We start from the raw sequence: 18,774 nt of genomic DNA on the forward strand, positions 1-18,774 counted from the left end.
ATCAGGAAGCGCTGTGCGTCTCAGGAGTGAAATAGTTGGCTTTTAGCTGGAGCGGCGGCTGTGAGTCGGATATCCTGGGAAGCGAGAACATGGCAGACGGGGTCCAGGCGTCGTACAGGCCAACGCTGGAACAAAACGGCACAGAATAATAGGTCCCTTCCTGCCATTCACCCTGTCACGCTGCTGTATTTCTGTCAGGCCTTTTAAAAAGCAACACGTCTGGAGTTCCCCCTCGCAGGCACACGCTCAGAGACTCTGTCCAGCAGCCCACAAATCATCCCCATTCTAGATTGACATCTCCTAGTCCAGATAAGGTGTGTCCAGATTGCATCCTTCATGGGGTATGAATGCATGTTCATACCCAGAGAAGACTAATGCTTGAGGACGGGGACATTCACTTATCTGGTGTTATAATGTTTTTTAGCAGTGAGAGAGCTTTGGCATCCTGGTGGAAGAAGTGGTATAGAACATATTTATAGACATATTACAGACAGGTGCTCCACTCTACTGTTTCTATTTCCTGTCTAGTGACCTGAGTTTCCTGTCAGGATACATGCTTTAGGAAGTATTGGGTCTCCCTACTATGTCTCCAGACCCCATTGTCAAAACCTCCAGACCCCATTGTCCATTTCACCTTTGAATTGTAGTGGCATCCCTTGCCAAAATTAAACATTTACGATTTCTTTCAAACTTAAAAAAATAATCAGTTAAACAACTGATTGTTGTTTTTACCTCTAAAAGAAGGAAAGGAACAACAAATTGATGATTTCTGATCACATAACCTATGACCAGTCCCACTATGCTGTTCAATGATCCTGGTAAAGGTTGCCCAATGGGGATGCGCACCACACACACACACACACACACACACACACAGACACACACACACACACACAGACAGACACACACACACACACACACACACACACACACACACACACACACACACATACACACACACACACACACACACACACACACACACACACACACACACACACACACACACACACACACACACACACACACACACACACACACACACACACACACACACACACACACACACACACACACACACACACACACACACACACACACACACACACACACACACTGGAGGGACTCCCGTGGTAAATGTGTAAAACCAATTATCAACTGGGAGTGAGGAAGTCATCAGCCACACATAAAATGACCTGACCACTGTGAAATCGCGGCCCCGGCGTGCAGGATACAGCGGTTGTCTGGCAAAAAGATACACTTTTACCTGTGGCTTCAGCCAATGAAACTACCTTCCCAATTGTTTTCTAGTCTACTACTGTGGTTCACGGGAGAAAACGAACCAAGAAAGCAGTAAGAGTAACAGATACTGCCCCCCCCCCCCCCAAAAAAAAAAACACACACGTGCATACTTCTCTTACACTTTGTTTGATCTTCAGAAAGTCAAAAATAACCAAGACTGTTAGTGCAGAATATATTAGCTAACTTTTGTTCTGCAAGAGGTATAACACAGGCATCCTAGTGAAAACACTGTCTGTGTTCAGGGTCTCCAGACAATTGCCTGACTTCTCCCCTCCAGTGCCCAGTCCCAGCCCTAGACAGACCATCTCTCCTTGGGGTGGGTCTGGGCCCTCTTGATCTGGCCCTGAGGAGCCACAAGGCTGTCCAGGAAGGAGCTCTCAGCCAGACAATATCAGGGCAAGACCTGCTAGAGCCACAACACTGATACAGTCGGTCACTGGCTCCTGATAAACAATGCTAAATATTGTTGTTATGGGCTGTGTCCCCAATGTTCTATCACTGTCTTTTCTTCCACTTTGAAGGATGCCTGTGAAATTACAATAAGCTAATGTTCACACACTGGCGAATGCTGCGGGTTTGTGATGAGTGATAAGGATGGAAACTATGGGCATTGATGTGTCAAAAATAAAAAAAGTTTTATTGTCAAATTCACCGGATAGGTGCAGTGAAATGTGATGTTTTACAGGTTCAGCCATAGTAGTATGGCACCCTGGAGCAAATTAGGGTTAAGTGCCTTGCTCAAGGGCACATCAACAGATTTTTCACCTTGTCGGCTTGGGTATTCCAACCAGCGACCTTTCAGTTACTGGCCCAACGCTCAGAGGTCTGAAAATTCTAACCAAAAACATAAAACCTTCTATTGACTGCAAACACACCTGAATAATTTCAGTTGTCTTTTACAAAAGTTTTATGAAACATAAAACAAGAATATGATAAATATCATAAGAAGCAATAACAGTTTCCATATGACAGCAAACATTCTTGAAGTCTAGCTGCATCATGGGAATGGCCATCTATTTCAGGCCAGACTTGAGATGAACGCTATTCTAATTCAGGACTAGTTTTTCACGGTCCCCCATCACTTTGGGAAGACAATACCTTATACTTCTTTGTGATCGGTGTTCCGTCCACGGGACGGTTGAGCTAACGTAGGCTAATGCAATTAGCATGAGCTTGTAAGTAACAAGAACATTTCCCAGGACATAGACAGATCTGATATTGTCAGAAAGCTTAAATTCTTGTTAATCTAACTGCACTGTCCAATTTACAGTAGCTATTAGAGTGAAAGAATATACCATGCTATTGTTTGAGGAGAGTGCACAATTTTGAACATGAAAAGTTGTTAATAAACAAATTAGGCACATTTGGGCAGTCTTGATACAACATTTTGAACAGAAATGCAATGGTTCATTGGATCAGTCTAAAACTTTGCACATAGACTGCTGCTATCTAGTGGCCAAACCCTAAATTGCACCTGGGCTGTAATAATGCATTATGGCCTTTCTCTTGCATTTCAAAGATGACGGTACAAATAAAAATACAAAAGAAAGGTTGGTTTTCTCTTTGTATTATCTTCAACCAGATCTATTGTGTTATATTCTCCTACATTCCTTTCACATTTCCACAAACCTCAAAGTGTTTCCTTTCAAATGGTACCAGGAATATGCATATCCTTGCTTCAGGACCTGAGCTACAGGCAGTTAGATTTGGGTATGTCATTTTAGGCGAAAATTGAAAAAAAGGGGCGGATCCTTATTATCAGAGATAAGAGCTGAAGAACATTACTACCATACATGCTTGACCCCTGCCCCTCCCCTCTGGTTCTCTGTTCCCTGGCAGCCCGGTCCAATCTACCCCAACCACCGTGGCTAATCTCTGGGAGAATGTGACAACAGAGGGGTCAGCTCCCTTATCGGGGTGCGTGGGGGCGGCTGGGGGGTGGCCGGGTGCTCGCAGGCCCCGATCACCCACACGTCCAGCGGCTCTTCACACACTCAGCGCGGGAAACACTGGGAGGGGCAGCTGTGGCTGTAGAGGCCCAGGCCTGGAAAATACCTGTCATCAACGGGCCTGTGAATCACCCAGAAGAATCTAAGGCTGTTCACACTGACCACCACAGAAAGACGCAGGGAGAGGAAGAGGTGTCCATGACGTCTCCCAGATAGTCATTGTTCTTTCCCAATGAGCTGGCAAATAGATATCACGTGCCTGGACTAGGAGGATGTATCACCCTGTATGAGAAAAGGACCTGGAAATGAAAGGAAAGAAAAACAATGATTTAAGGTTTTACTACTTTGACGTCAAGACCATTTTGAATATTCAAAAGTCTTTAAAGTTGCTTTAAAAGAGGACTCGGTTCTGTTTTATCATTTAAAAGACCCTAACCCCAGAGCAACACTCACGCAATAATGGCTTGATTGTAGATAGCATGAATGATTTATCTGTTCATTTGTTCCTGTTGAACATATTGACCAGCAATGCTTACCTCATAAAAGGATATGGGACCAGAAGATTAGTGGCCCCATGGAATAATCTATTTACATGATCTCAGTGAAACTTGGGCAGTGAATGGACCTGGAAGTGGCTGCCCATTGTTAGACCGGGCAACAGGATAAGCTGACAAATCTATGAGGCATAATGGCACACTCTATTCTTCTTATTGACTAAACATCTGTGGAGGGTTAACTGGTAGAGAGAAGTCCATGGGACCCAAGCTGGCTGCCCAGAGGTGTGCTGCAGCCCTGTGTGCCTCCGGCGCCAAGCCAATGGCCGTCGCTGCCATTGTTCGTAACCACGCTCTTTGTTTTCCTGTCGTGGATCTGGTTGCTGGTCTTGGTTCAGGTCCACTGATGAAGACGAAGCCACTGCCCCTCCTCTCTCCCAGACTGTAACCTGACCGGGCCTGACTGCCAAGGGGACAGAGTAAATAACGGGCGGTGACAGAGCGCTGGCACGCCACACAGAGGGGCCTCAGTGTGCTCCGGGTCCAGGCCAGGCTCAAGCCAAGGCATGTATGGAACGGGCCGTGTAGGGTTAAGAGAAGGTCCTCTCTTCACTGGCACCATGGGACCACTTTACTGGCCTGGCTGAGAAAAGACTACTGTAGAGGCTATCAGCACTCAGCTCTCACTTAGACAGATATTAGCACCGATAATGATAATGTGATCTAATGTACCCACAAGTACAAAAGGGTAGTGTACAGTTTTTTTGTGGCTATTTACCCTCAATTAAACCCTTTCCCTCAGAGATGAGAGTCCAGTAGGGTGGAAAGGGGGGTTAGTCAAGGCTGTCATATCTACCCACTGCAGTTTGAGATGAATGACAATGGAGGGGAACGGAAGCCAACTCTTGACACGTTTCATGGCTTCTGCACTTTTCAGAACAAGACTGTTTATACTGGGCCCAGAGTGGATGCTTCCACACATTCAGGACCTCATATCCTGCATCACATTCAGCTAGTTCTCCTTCACACTTCTTCTTTCTCACCTAGCCTCCTGTTGTGGCTCTGGTTTTGTCTCTGTTTGGAGGCTGTAGTCAAAATGGTTGGTATAATGGTAAAACTGGGCCCCTTCTTGGTTTCAAGCTAAGATCTGGTCCAAAAAGCAGATAATACGTTTTTTCTCTCACAACTTGCCCCTTTGAGATGGAAATTAGGGCTGGTTTGGTGAGAGCCAGTAGTGTTGGCAGAGCAGGTGCCAGTAGCCACCACACACACACACTGCCCACACAGCCTGCGCATGGCTTTAATGTTTTAAGATCAGGGGCCCTTGACCAAAAGTACCATTTGAAGTAACACTGTAGAAAATAAGTGTTTGATGTATGAAACAACACTCCTCTCATCTGAAATGCCACTTTTATGTCCCAGCCTACTTATTTGTCCTCCCAATGGACTTTGGTGTTATTGCTATTTCTCATTTTCTGTGCACAAAGCAAGAGAACCTACTTACTGGATCAGGCCCTGAAAAATGACAAAAGGAACCTATTTTACATTGGCAATGTTGAGAAGTGTGGGAGAAAAACCTCTGAACATGGGGTTACAGACACTTGTTGGTCATTTGATAATTACTGTGTATTTCCTGTCCTACTTGTTCATGTCACACAGGTCAGACACAGACCAAACGGATTGGTTTGTGCTACTGGAAGACAAACTGTGTGAGAAAGTACAATTGTAGAAGAAACATTGGGGAATTTGTACAAAGATGAGATTTAACATGTGTGTTCAGTTGACCTTTTCAATACTCAACTGTAAACCCAATATGAACAAATTAACACCCCCGAGTGTCAAATAACTCTCCAGTAACACTACACTCAGTTTTGGGATTGTCACCATGATGTGTGTGTAGTGTGTGTGTGTGTTTATTGTGTGAACCTGTGTGCCAATCATGACCAAGACTAATATTTCCTGACCCGCCAAGGTCTGAGAGAGAGGACAACGCTCCTGGGGAGAGGAGGGGTCATGCGTGAGTGCGACCCGGACATGGTAGTGGGGCTCTAGGGTGGAGGTCACAACCCTGGGTCTTTGAAGTGGCTCACCTGGGTCTGTGCCGCACACTCTGACGCCTCTCCTCCCTCCTGTAACCGGGGACAACCTGCCATGCACCGCCACCCACAGGAAACATGGCCTCCCCAGGAGGTGGTCAGGGCAGGGGTCACACAGACCTAACACAGGACACACATAAACACATCCTCTGAGCTGTGACATTTCTATGTCACTGGGAATACTTGTGGGTTACTGGATATTATGCGCTCTGTAACCTTTTTTTTATGACTCATTCTTCAAATTGCACTCAGGGTACCCACGGAGCCTGCAGTTGATGTCAGACACTGGAGATGGGTAATAATGAAATAAGTAAGAGAACATAAATTCAAGTTTGGTTATTGTTTTTATGGGACCAATATGCGGTATCATGTTTTAAGGTATGACCCAGATGCAGACAATGTTGAAGAAACTAAAGTTTATTCTTTAAACAGGGACAGGCAAACGACAGGTCAAGGCATGCAGGGGTCAATAATACAGAGAGGGTCTAAGACACCGGAACAGCAGGCAGGCTCAGGGTCAGGTCAGGCAGAGGTCGGTAATCCAGAGTAGTGGGGCAAAGGTACAGGACGGCAGGCAGGCTCAGGGTCAGGGCAGGCAGGAATGGTCAAAACCAGGAAACTAGAAAACAGGCACTAAACGGGAGCAAGGGCAAAACGCTAGTAGGTATGAACGAACAAAACGAACTGAGAAAAACGGAGAACACAGGTATAAACACACAAGGGATAACAGGGAAGATGGGCAACACCTGAAGGGGGTGGAGACAAGCACAAAGACAGGTGAAACAGATCAGGGCGTGACAGTACCCCCCCAGGTACGTCCTACCTGTACGAACTGACCATGTCATGTACGAACTGACCATGACTGACCCAGAAGACTTGGACCAGCTCCGCAACGACATCTCCTCCCAAGGAGCCACCATTGGTAGGCACGAGGAGTTGCTTCGCGGTCTGATGGAAGGGTTCCAGGCTGTGGCCGAACGACCTAGCATTGCACACATTGCGGGAGCAATTCAGTGGGTTGACTACTAGGCAGTCTACCACAACGGTAACGTCCCAGCCCCTCAGTAACCCGGCATGTAGCAGGGCCGTCACCCAGATTTCCCGGGAACCCCGCTTACCTCCCTTGGAGCGCTTCGATGGAGAGTCGGGCACCTGTCGGGCGTTTCTCGCTCAGTGTTCCCGTGTCATGGAGCTGCAGCCTTCCTCCTTCCCTCAGACCACTTTAAGATAGCATACCTCATCACGCTGATGTCCAGGAGGACCCTAGCCTGGGCTACGAGCGTTTGGGAACAACAGTCTGGAGGTGAAAAAAGCATTCGAGGCTCCGGTGTCCGCAAGAGAGGCTGCCTGGAAGTTACTTCAGCTTGGCAGGACTCCCTCAGTGTGGCAGACTATGCGGTGGATTTCCGCACACTAGCAGCGGTGGGTGCCTGGAACCCAGAAGCGTTGTTCGACACGTTCCTGAACAGATTATCAGAGGAAGTAAAGGACGAGTTTGCAGCCCGGGAACTACCGACGGACCTCGACTCACTCATCGCTTTAACCATCCGGATTGATGGTAGGCTACGGGTATGTAGGAGGGAGAATAGGTCTGAATGCGGTCCCAATCGCTCACTCAAGGATCCCACCTTGCATCTGATGAAGTCCCCGGTGTCTACGTCCCTGAGAGGATCCAAGCTTACCAGAGTTCCTTCAAGAGTCTCCGAAGACTGCCGATTCACCTCTTTACGAGCCGATGCAGCTCGGCAGGGCTTGGCTGTTTCCAGCTGAATGCATACGCTGACTTGACACCCAGAGTTGTCTGTATTGCGGTACTGCCGGTCATTATGTGTCTACCTGTCCCTTCAAGAGACCTAGCTCATTCGTTGGAGTGAGTACTCTGGTGGGTCTTAAAGATATTTTTTATTTTCCCCCTACTTGCCCCCCTCTCCATGCCGTCCTGCTGTGGGGCGACGAGTCCAAGTCTCTCCAGGTACTCATCGACCCAGGGGCCGATGTGAGTCTTATGGACGTTACCCTGGCGTCCGAGCTGGGCATCCCCACTCAACCCCTCTCCATTCCCATGGACGTTAGAGCGCTGGATGGGCACTCTATAGGCCGGGTCACCCACCATACCACCCTCATCAACCTACGAGTGTCAGGGAACCACAGTGAGACGATCCAATTCCTGCTAGTTGAGTCTTCGCAGGTTCCCGTGGTATTGGGATTCTCTTGGCATCTATTGACTGGGCTACTGGTGCCATCATGGGCTGGAGCCCGTCCTGCCATACTCATTGCCTGAAGTCAGCTCTGCCTGCCCCGGGATGTCTTCCAGGGGGCTTGGAAATTGCCCCGGACATCTCTGCCAACCCCGCGGAGTACCAGGACCTCAGTAAGGTCTGGGCTACTACGCTTCCACAGCACCGACCGGTATCCAAGAAGGTCAAGCCCGATGCGCTGGCACGCCACTATAGCCCCGCGGCTACACCCCTGCGGCTACACCCATCCGGAAGCCGAGACCTTCCCCCCCACTTCAAGATCATTAGCCCCTCTGCTGTTTGTGCTCTGTTGCCCCGTACCCTCCGTACACTTCCTAACTTTCCTGTGTCTAGAATTAATACCATGTCGCACAGCCTTTTGTTTCCTGTTTCTAGGCCCACCCCTCTCCCCCATCTTTTCGACGGCCAACCAGCATACAGGGTGTGACATCTCCTGAAGGTTCGACCTCGGGGCAGGGGATTCCAGTACCTGGTTGACTGGGAGGGTTATGGCCCAGAGGAGAGGTGCTGGGTCTCCGTTTGGGACATCCGGGACCCAGTTCCAACGCCGGCACCCCGCTCAACCAGGTATGCGCCCAGGTAAGATGCCATGTGGCGTCCCTAGAGGGGGGGTACTGTCACACCCTGATCTATTTCATCTGTCTTTGTGCTTGTCTCCACCCCCCTCCAGGTGTCACCCATCTTCCCCATTATCCCCTGTGTATTTATACCTGTGTTCTTTGTTTGTCTGTCAGTTTGTTTTGTTCGTTCGTACCTACCAGCATTTCCCCCTTGCTCCTGTCTGTGCTTTAGTGCCTGTTTCCAGGTTTTGACCATTCCTGTATGCCCTGACCCTGAGTCTGCCTGCTGTCCTGTACCTTTGCCCCACTCTGGATTACCGACCTCTGCCTGACCTGACCCTGGTAGGTATGAACAAACAAAATGAACTGACAACAGACAAACAGAGAACACAGGTTTAAGTACACAGGGGATAACGGAGAATATGGGCGACACCTGGAGGGGGTTGGAGACAAGCACAAAGACAGGTGAAACAGATCAGGGCGTGACATGTGGACAGAGTTCATTTTGTATACAGGCACTAACATAAAGATAGCTTCACATGCTATACAGTCAGTTGTAAATCTGTTCTATACATCTTCCTCTGCAAAGTAATTTTCAGATTGTAAATAATTCATTTCCAGTTAATAACCATTACACTGCGTTGAGGCAAATACTTTCAATTGACATTGCTAATTAACTTTTGATCAAACCTCTGTCTATGACCCCAGCGCCCTGAGAGAACAATGCCAGCCAGCTTCAGACATCACAGTGGGCCGTTGAGCCCCGGAGAGACGTGGTGCGGTCGGGAGGAAAGGCATGGAGCCGGGAGGTGGTGGTGGCAGCGGAGCGGTGTCCACGGCAGTAGGGGGGTTATCGTCGCAGGGCCGTTGGGAAAATAATAGCCCCGAGGTAGACCGCGGCAAACAGGAAGGGTGTGGACAGGATCCTAGTGCAGCTGCTGTGCCGAGCGTCGTCTGTTCCCACAGTCTTTGATGTGCGGGCACACAGCGCTCTGTGCCATGAGATAAACACTCTGGGAGAGTTGGTTTGTTTGTGTTACACATAACTCCTTAATGAGATGTGCCCGGGCCAGCCGCTGGGAGCCTGTGAGAACACCAGATGGGGGGAGAGAGGCGGGCGCGTGGGCAGCGGCAGGGCAGTGGGAAACCTGCGGGGATACCGCAGCCGACCTTGTGCTAATTGATCCTTGACAAGGATGCCATTGATTGCTACACGCCATGGTATTTGGGTTTCTATACTGCCATTTCCCACCTGGAATCCGGGTTTCCTCTGTCACATTCCCTTGGTTGTCTATGAATCTTTTGTAAAACTGTCTTTCCGTGGGTGATACTATAAGAAACATTCACTAGACAATATTATGAAAATAGCCCAGGCCTGCCGCCTCTTCCTTGCAGAAGTTCTGCATTTTGTAGCCCACAGCTGAGCCTACATTATTCTCCTCACAGCTTGGTCCTCAAAAACTCTAGAAGTCAAGGCTACACTGTGCCAAAAATACTTATTACAGGAATAATTATTACACATAATAATGATTTTTTAAACTTGTTTATTACCATATTAAATAGATTATATGTTATTGTGAAATGAAGGATTTAACCAAAGAAGCATCCCAGAAGTGGACAGCAGGCCATGTTGGTAATTTCATGAGCATTTCTATTTATATTATTTATCCAGTAGTCATGCATTTCCTTTGATGTCATCATGAGTTTCTCTGAACTACTGTCTAACACTTGAAGGAAAAGCCTCCTCTGTCTTCCAGTGAATGTTATTCCGCTCCTGTTTTAGGAGACAGTGGTTGGAGAGAATCCCTTTCGTCCTTTCAGACACCCCATAAAACATTAGACTCACCTTGGGAATTCTGAGTGCTGAGAAACTCTGTGGTATCAAATGGTAGAGGCAGACATTCCTCTGTGGGCTAAATAAAGTCTGGGACACACTTTCTCAGAGTCAGAGGAGACTTTCAAGTAGCAACAGAGGTCCCAGCGTGTGTGCGCGTGCGTGTGTGTCCCATTACACTGTCATTGCCATGTATGGCATTGAACTGAACTCTGATTTGGATATTTCCAAAACATCACAGGTGCCATAAAAATCTCTGCTATATCAGTGTATTTCAAACATAAAATGTTCCCAAACTGTGTTCAAGAGGGCATTGGCAGGGGTCAAAGGTTAATTGTAATGGGTGTAAACCTGTGTGTTCAATATGTGCTGAGCTGTGAAGCTTGTATGAGTAAAATACATGAATACATAATTATTGTCACACACCGGATAGGTGCAGTCAACTGTGTTGTTTTACAGCAGGGGTGTCAAACTCATTTCCATGGAGGGTCTAGTGTCTGCAGGTTTTTGTTTTTTCCTTTCAATTAAGCTCTAGACAACCAGGTGTCGGGAGTTCCTTACTAATTAGTGACATTAATTAATCAATCAAGTACAAGGGAGGAGCAAAAACCTGCAGACACTTGACCCTCCGTGGAATCAGTTTGACACCTGTGTTTTACAGGGTCAGCCATAGTAGTACGGCGCCCCTGGAGCAAATTAGGGTGAAGTGCCTTGCTCAAGGCCACATTGACAGATGTTTCACCTTGTCGGTTACTGGCCCAATGCTCTAACCGCCAGGCTACCTGCCACCCTGAGAGAGGGGAGAAAGGGTAGAGCCGGGAGCATTGAGGGTGGTCAGTTAGATGCCTGGGTCAATCCCTCATCAGTCACCTTGTACCTCCGTTCCAGGCTGACAGCCTTTTGAAGGCCCCGCCGTGCCACCCTTGTAGTCACATGTGATTGGGGCCCTTGGGGACCGGCTGTTAATAGTGTGGGGGCCAGTGTCAGGGCCAGTACTAATGGAAGCCTGGTCAGCACTGTAACGAGCTGCGTTCCTCCTCACCCAAACTGAAAGGTCAAATGTTCACACCACTGTATGAGCTGGCATTTACCCATCTGTCCACACCTGAACCGACTGCTGCTCCATGAACAGCATACCACAACACCACACGCCCCCGAACCCATCCCGATTTTAGACTTGTACTCTCATGCCCTTTCTGTCTTTTTCTATATCACTGTCTGACAGAACTTTGGTGGCCTAAATCTCTTATTGTATCTAATTTTAAAGGTAGAAATGAAGTCTGCATTTCTGAAGTCTGTGTCTGTGTTTCTTTCTTTGTCCTTGCTTCAAAACAACTTTACGGTTGATTTGGCATAAGTTGCTGAATGTGAAGAGGTTTTTGCTTGTGACCCTTTTTGTGGTCTACAAAATAGACAACGTCTTCTGTGAGTCATTGTTCTGATCTATTTATAAAGCGAGAAGGGAGAGAGTGGTGAGAGACAAACAACAACTGTGGTCCCTAAGGTACAGCTGTGACCAACCTTTCAAAAGACTTCTCAAGAGATGCTACATTACCCTGTAATCAAGCTTTGGCACTACTGGGAATAATGTCACATGAACATTTGTTTTGACTATCCATCACAATACAGCAATAGTAAGAGCTCTAATGGTTTTGTTTGCACTTGGTTCAACAAGGTGCCCATCATTCGAAAGATGTAATATATGAAGATATGTAAGGCAATAGAAACATTGATGAAGGCTACGGGGATTTAATGTTTTCTCATTCTGTGAGACACTGCTTTGAGTATAACAACTATGTGGTTATACAGGATATGGTTATACCTTAGGGCCAATACAGCAGACAGTCACAAAGCAAGACTGTTTTCTCTTGTCTCTGATTTGTTATTATAATGAAATCAGAATTATTCATTACAAATTACCATTGGAATGAAGCTTTTGGCTCGCTTCTCTGCATCTAAATATTTAAATCCACCATGTAAACCTTTATGGTTTAAGTCTTTCAACGGTCGGTGATGGTCAATGATAGAAGTGTGTAATTTTGTCACGTTTAATGAAGAAAAGGTTGATTACTGCAGTTCATGTGACTGCATCACTGTCTTTCAGGCACGTACAAAACATCAGCCTACTTAGTGAATCAGGAGAGGATGGGCACAATAGGCTGAGCTCGTCAGCACAGCTCCTGATTATGCAAAGTGAACCAGCTACTTACACGACTCCCCCCTTTATTAGTGCGACCTTTGTCAGAGCACGTATTGTGGCCGCCTAACCCCACACGTTCCAGAGATGGCATCGGAGGGGCGCAGGGTGCGGAATATGAGCTTCAGCACATTCCCCAGAAGAGACAGGGGTGTGGGAAAGACCTTGATGGCTGCGCCCCTCCCTGGATCAGCTGACATCACCCTCCTCTTTGCCATGTTTAATTACTAAATTACTGATACAGTTTCCATTGATACAGGGTCAAGATTTTGGGAAAGTCCCCAAGACAAGAGTTCAGAACGTGACCAGAGCACAGCTCAGACTCTGGGCTGCTATTGGTGTTAGATTGCTCTGATTGTGCTCTTTCTAATTTATGCTGCAGAGCAAATAGAAAAGCCTTTGTAGCTCGGAGCCGTGTTTCAAAATCAGGTCCCACAAAACAGGACCACCGTGCAGAGTGAGACATTACTGCAGGGTCTTTTGAAATGGGTCTTATGAAGTGGTTGAAAAGGCTTGATTAACTTCTCCCCCTTGTTTCATTTCTAGTTTCTCCTTTCGTTGGCTCACAATGGCAGAATTAGTGGTAGCGTTTGCATAGTATTCATGAATTTGTAATTGAAGTTGGGTTGGAGCTTCCAATGAGATCTTATCAACTGACAAAAAAACCCAATATAAAGTAAATCAAGAGAAGTTTAAACTAAAGTTTTACTACCATCTTTGAGACATAATTCCATTTGATTACTTAGTGAGACTGTCTGAGACACTCAAAATGTCAGTCACTGAGTCCTTAGTTTTAAGCAAATGAAAAACACAAACAACAATTATAGTTGTGGTGCAGACTGCAGAGTGAATTATTCAATTGCATTCATTTTAATGATCCTTTAGTTAAACCTACTTACATTGCTATGACTGATACAGAAGAGTTGGCACTCATCTGAAGTGCAGTTATCAGGAGTTGACTGTAGGCGATCACAGAATATGTAGCACAAGCCCCCGGGGGAACTAACTTAATGTTGGCCCTATATAGGCTCCAGGTACGCATCTGTTCAGCCACCTGTTGAATATTTAACTATGGGAAGCCCAAAGTGAGATGGGCCCCATGTTTTCTGCCAGTTTCCTTGGTGACATAGTTGTGGCAGGTTGTTGGACAGGACAAGGCGCCATTTCCAGCACAACACAATTAGGGTGGCATGCTGAAGCAGATGAGGTCGATAGGAGTGATGGCAATTACATGTTGATCACACCACCTCCGTCTCAGTCAGCAGCCAGGAACTCTAACAGAAATGTGTTCCTGTGTTGCTTTGCAGAGTTAGGAAACACAAATGTCCACCCAGTGATGACAGCCAACATGCTGGAATAACCACTGACGTTGTTTTCACAATGCAATCAGCAGGATCCTTTTTTTTTATTAACATGTTTATGTAAATATTACACTCAAATACAGTATGCAGCTGTACAGTACCTTGTATTGTTGCAAGTACAGTACTGCAAATATCACAGAGAAAAAGCAATGTATTAGAGGCTATTTATCCGTTGAAAACGTATCATGTAGCCTGTAGTTCTATACATTTGCCAAGTTACATATGTCTAATTTGATCAGTTGACCTCCCCAGCTACATTTAGTCAGACAGTTTGCAGTATTTGTACAGTACATCGTTATCGCCACAAGAACAGGTTATTTATAAACTCTTAATCACTTTCATCCACAGTTATCTGCTGGAAGAGCTGTCTGGTAATTAAAATGAAACCCTAACCTGATGTTTATCCCATCACTCAGGAGGCCTGGGAGTCACAGTTTAAGTCACTGTGCTAATGTATTGCTGGCCCTACCAATGCTGACATACTTAACACAGACCTCACATCAACCCTACTGGCTGGACAGCTGCTTCTTCTTACACATTGACATTGGACAATGGCATTTTGAAATAGGGATTTATTTAGCCAAATACACCCCCCCTCCTTCAAATGTCATTTAATTGTCTGAGAATAATTAAACAAAATGAAGATGGAGTATGGATCTACTGTATGTTTACATTTCAATGATGACTTCAGGTTGTTATCCAAGGCCAGAGTTATTTTGTTGTGATGCACTTTACTTCCAGGTCAGTTTTAGTCCCAGACACGCTCTTTTTTCAGATTGAGAAAAGGACTGAGTGGAGTGTGAGATAGTATCACAGCAGTGTATTTAGAGCAGGCAGCCAAACAGAGTCCGGGCACACTTGAGGATGTCAACGCTTGGCAGAGGAAGAGACGTCTCTCCAGGTGGCTGAGTGGTATACCTGCAGATAAAATCTCATCAGACAAGCACCAGCGAGAGAGGGGGGGAGGGGGAGAGAGAGAGGAAAAAAAGAGTGAGAGTGTGTGAGAGAAATAGAGACAGAGAAATAGAGAAAAAAAAGAAAGAGAGAGAGCTGAGTCTCCCTCCAGGGCAACTCTCCTTTGAACTAGGCCCTGCCTGCGTGCTGACTTCCTGTACTGCCCACTCCTTCACTGCCAGTTTGGCAGCACTCTCCTCTCGCACCACGCTCAACATCACCAGCAAATTGATTCTGGCATTGTGTGGAGAGGGCCAACGCCACCTGCGGCCATTCAGACCTGCTCTGTTCTCTTCCCACTGAGGAGTGCTTAAGTGGCTGTCGCTGCTCCGTGACTAATTCCCAGTGTGGATGCAGGAGAAAGTAAGCGAGAGCAGGACGTAAATGTGTGTGTATGCGTGTGCATGCATGCGTGCGTGCTACCTAAAGAATGCAGGTCAAAAAAATAGCTCTGATGGCATGAGATAATTTCAATCAAAAGCACAAGTGTCTTCATTGCTTCCGTTGAAAGCTGACCTCAAGAATTTGGGACATGGTCATGGACGAGGTTGGAAGATGGATACACTACTTTTTTGCTAATCCCAGTCCTACAGTCTGGGAATCTGTGTTCTACTGTGAAAGGAGACCTTCATAAATGCCATATCTCCACTATTCCCATCACATCTAAAAATAAGTAGCATGAGAAGTTGTGGTTATTGGTGACTTTCATCCACACAGACAATGTTGGATCACTGTATGGGAGACAAGGTTTACTCTTTAATTGAATTACCATCTTGACATTGGTCTTCGGGGTTCTGGGAGTTCAGTACAATGGTTCTGTGGACAGTGGCCAAGTCCTCTGGACATTTTTTTCCACAATAGAAATTCATTGGCACCAATATTGGATTTTTTTGCACCACAATTCATGTGAAAGTGATGGTCAAATGTAAGCAGAACTGTTAATGTAGGAAATAACTATGTGCACTACTTTAACAAAGCTAACACAATGGTAAATCTTGATCTAGCTGTTGGAAAAGGAAATAGAGCTGCTGCACGGGAGCTTGAGTCGATGATAAGACGTTGGAAACAGCAGCGTGAGGAATTGACTCAGTGCAAAAAGACAACTAAAGCTTACTGCAATTTTTTTTATTTTTTACAAGCCGTGTTTCGTTAAACCCTATTTATTTTTGTTACAAGCCGTGTTTCGTTAAAGCCTATTTATTTTTGTTACAAGCCGTGTTTCGTTAAAGCCTGTGTAAAGTTCATTTGTTTCAATGTACCAGTAGGCACCTGCGGCTTATAGACATGTGCGGCTTATTTATGTTCAAAATAATAATTTTGTTTAAATTCAGTGGGTACGGCTTATATTCAGGTGCGCTTAATAGTCCGGAAATTACGGTAATTGAGTATCTGGAGCATCAGCATTTGTGAGTTCCATTACAGGCTCAAAATGGCCAGAAACAAAGCACTTTCTTATGAAACTCGTCAGTCTATTCTTGTTCGGAGAAATGAAGTCTATTCCATGCGAGAAATTGCCAAGAAACTGAAGATCTCATACAACATTGTGTACTACTCCCTTCACAGAACAGTGCAAACTGGCTCTAACCAGAATAGAAAGAGGAGTGGGAGGCCCCAGTGCACAACTGAGCAAGAGGACAAGTACATTAGAGTGTCTAGTTTGAGAAACAGACACCTTACAAGTCCTCAACTGTCAGCTTCATTAAATAGTCCCCGCAAAACATCAGTCTCAACGTCAACAGTGAAGAGGCAACACCGGGATGCTGGCCTTCTAGGCAGAGTTGCAAAGAAAAAGCCATATCTGCGACTGGCCAATAAAATTCTAATCAAATCAAATTTTATTGGTCACATACACATGGTTAGCAGATGTTAATGCGAGTGTAGCGAAATGCTTGTGTTTCTAGTTCTGATCGTGCAGTAATATCTAACAAGTAATCTAACAATTTCATAACAACTACCTTATACATACAAGTGTAAAGGAATTAATAAGAATATGCACATATAAATATATGGATGAGCGATGGCCGTGCGGCATTGGCAAGATGCAGTAGATGGTATAGAGTACAGTATATACATATGAGATGAGTAATGTAGGGTATGTAAACATTATATAAAGTGGCATTGTTTAAATTGACTAGTAATACATTTAGTACATCCGATTTTTTATTATTAAAGTGGCTAGAGATTTGAGTCAGTATGTTGGCAGCAGCCACTCAATGTTAGTGATGGCTGTTTAACAGTCTGATGGCCTTGAGATAGAAGCTGTTTTTCAGTCTCTCGGTCCCAGCTTTGATGCACCTGTACTGACCTCGTCTTCTGGATGATAGCGGGGTGAAAAGGCAGTGGCTCGGGTGGTTGTTGTCCTTGATGATCTTTTTGGCCTTCCTGTGACATCAGGTGGTGTAGGTGTCCTGGAGGGCAGGTAGTTTGCCCCCGGTGATGCGTTGTGCAGACCTTACTACCCTCTGGAGAGCCTTACGGTTGTGGGTGGAGCAATTGCCTTACCAGGCGGTGATACAGCCCGACAGGATGCTCTCGATTGTGCATCTGTAAAGTTTGTGAGTGTTTTTGGTGACAAGCCAAATTTCTTCAGCCTCCTGAGGTTGAAGAGGCGATGTTGCGCCTTCTTCACCACTCTGTCTGTGTGGATGGACCATTTCAGCATGTCCGTGATGTGTACGCCGAGGAACTTAAAACTTTCCACCTTCTCCACCACTGTCCCGTTGATGTGGATAGGGGGGGGTGCTCCCTCTGCTGTTTCCTGAAGTCCACGATCATCTCCTCTCCTTGTTTAGTTGACGTTGAGTGTGAGGTTATTTCCCTGACACCACACTCCGAGGGCCCTCACCTCCTCCCTGTAGGCCGTCACGTCGTTGTTGGTAATCAAGCCTACCACTTTAGTGTCGTCTACAAACTTGATGATTGAGTTGGAGGCGTGCATGGCCACGCACTCATGGGTGAACAGAGAGTACAGGAGAGGGCTGAGAATGCACCCTTGTAGGGCCCCAGTGTTGAGGATCAGCGGGGTGGAGATGTTGTTTCCTACCCTCACTACCTGGGGGCGGCCCGTCAGAAAGTCCAGGACCCAGTTGCACAGGGCGGGGTCGAGACCCAGGGTCTTAATGATGAGTTTGGAGGGTACTATGGTGTTAAATGCTGAGCTGTAATCGATGAACAGCATTCTTACATAGGTATTCCTCTTGTCCAGATGGGTTAGGGCAGTGTGCAGTGTGATTGCGATTGCGTCATCTGTGGACCTATTGGGGCGATAAGCAAATTGGAGTGGGTCTAGAGTGTCAGGTAGGGTGGAGGTGATATGATCCTTGACTAGTCTCTCAAAGCACTTCATGATGACGGAAGTGAGTCTTACGGGGAGATAGTCGTTTAGCTAAGTTACCTTAGCTTTTTTGCGAACAGGAACAATGGTGGCCCTCTTGAAGCATGTGGGAACAGCAGACTGGGATAGGGATTGATTGAATATGTCCGTAAACACACCAGCCAGCTGATCTGCGCATGCTCTGAGGACGCAGCTAGGGTTAACACGTTTAAATGTTTTACTCACGTTGGCTGCAGTGAAGGAGAGGCCGCAGGTTTTGATAGCTGGTTGTGTCAGTGGCACTGTATTGTCCTCAAAGCGAGCAAAGAAGTTGTTAAGTTTATCTGGGAGCAAGACGTCGGTGTCCGCGACGGGGATGGTTTTCTTTTTGTAATCCATGATTGACTGTAGACCCTGCCACATACATCCCGTGTCTGAGCCGCTGAATTGCGGCTC

This window comes from Salmo salar, chromosome 06, assembly GCF_965601325.2.
Source record: "Salmo salar chromosome 06, fSalSal1, whole genome shotgun sequence".
NCBI lineage: Eukaryota > Metazoa > Chordata > Actinopteri > Salmoniformes > Salmonidae > Salmo > Salmo salar.